This window comes from Panthera uncia, unplaced genomic scaffold (assembly GCF_023721935.1).
Source record: "Panthera uncia isolate 11264 unplaced genomic scaffold, Puncia_PCG_1.0 HiC_scaffold_1389, whole genome shotgun sequence".
NCBI lineage: Eukaryota > Metazoa > Chordata > Mammalia > Carnivora > Felidae > Panthera > Panthera uncia.
Window position 1 is genome coordinate 33048 of NW_026058018.1, and position 1963 is coordinate 35010.

A 1963-nucleotide genomic window follows, 5' to 3' on the forward strand; every position below is an offset into this window, starting at 1 on the left:
CGTCTATATTGTGAAGCATTTCTTACTTTTATCACTGGTGGAAATAGTCCACTTGAGGTTGTGTTTTATGTTGTTTAAATTGTTTATACTGAGCAGGCTACTTTATTCACATACCTTATATGTGAAATTAGGAAGTGGGATTAGGTGGAACATTTTCAACCAAGGGTCTCCTTATCTCTGAGGTACTAAAGTACTTTCAAGTTATTTTTGTTTTTTGAAATCCCTGATAGAAACTGTGTATTTCTCTGTAAAGATGAGGCTAGCTAAAATTTCAGATTCCTTTACTTCTGACTCAAAATATACCAAGTCTGTGTATACCAGTTGTCTCTTACTGCGAGACAGCTCTTACTGAGCATGTTTCATTGATAGTTATAAATGAGTATATTTTTTAAATTGGAAGACATATTACATAGCCTGCAGAATTCACAAATTTAAAAAAATGAGGATTCCTCAAGGGAAGACTAGCATCACTAGAGTTGAGTCCCTTTCAGCTCTCATTTTTATAGTTCTCTGATTTTATCTTATTAAGCAAACTGTCAAGATGTAAGAATACAAGTAGTTTGACCACAAATTTTATAAGCAAACCTGGATTATAATTTTTATGTTAAGCTATATTTAAAATAAATATTTCTTTTTCTTAATGTACATAGAATTCAATCTAAGTAGAGTAATTCAAATTAAAAACAGTAAACTATAGGGATTCCTAAAAAGTAAATTAAACAAAAAATATTTTTCATGGTAAAGATATTTGGGTTTCAAAATTTGAAAAATTCTTTAGGAAGCCAAGTTTATCCATTATTTGACAACTAGGAAATTAAGACATAATTTTCATTCGGCTTCTACTAGAAAAAAAATTCATATTGTCTCAAATTATGGTATCATAATATAGCCTGATTCAGTATTGAGTATTGCCTATTTTCTTTTAACTCTTTTTGTTGTTGTTGTTGCCTAAAATATTTGAGCTTCTTTAGTATTAGAGCTTTACTTTCTTTTTTTAAAAATCTGGTTAAAAGTGTTTATTTATTTAACAGCATCAAGACAAAAAAGTTAACTTCTCTAAAAGTAGTACTTTCTACTATGCTTCTTTAGAATATATTAGAACCATGGTGTAGCTAATATCTCTATTTTGGATTTCACATATTTAATTATGGGTTAAGGAGATGATAGTTTTTCAGTAATAATTTACTTATTTATTAAATGTGTTATTTATTTTTGAGAGTACAAGTGGGGGAGGGGCAGAGAGAGGGGGACAGAGGATCTGAAGCCGGCTCTGCGCTGACAGCAGCGAGCCCAGTGTGGGGCTCGAACTCATAAACTGCGAGATCATGACCTTAGCCAAAGTCAGACACTCAACCAACTAAGCCGCCCAGATGCCCCATCAGTAGTGATTTAATAGATAGACTTTTCTTATGGACATACATATAACCTCCCAGGAACTATACAGTTAAAACATATTAGTCTAAACAATAGCTTTGATTTTTTTTTTCCCTCACTAAGAAAGCGTAATATATGCTCATTTTAGAAATATTATGAAAATGCAACAGTAAAAAGGGGAAATAACCTTGGTATAATCACTCAAAGACATTTACTTTTACAGCTTGTTATATTTCTTTCTCTTACTGTTTCAGTGAGCTTGTGATTGTATTATATAACGTATCCTGTTTTCCAAATTTTTTCAAATGTTTATTTCCTTATTTATTTACTTATTTTGTGAGAGAGAGAATCCCGAGCAGACTCCTGCTGTCAGCACAGAGCCCCACGTGGGCCCAAAAGTGAAATCATGACCTGAGCCGAAATCAAGTCAGACCCTTAACTGAGTGAACCACACAGGCACCCCATGTTTTCTCAATTTTAAATTTGAGTGGTGCATTGTGTAGACTAACCTTTGAATATTAGATCTGGAGCATTTTCTAGTACCAACAACCAGTTCTCTGATTCTTGAGACATCAACTGGGTATCCAAG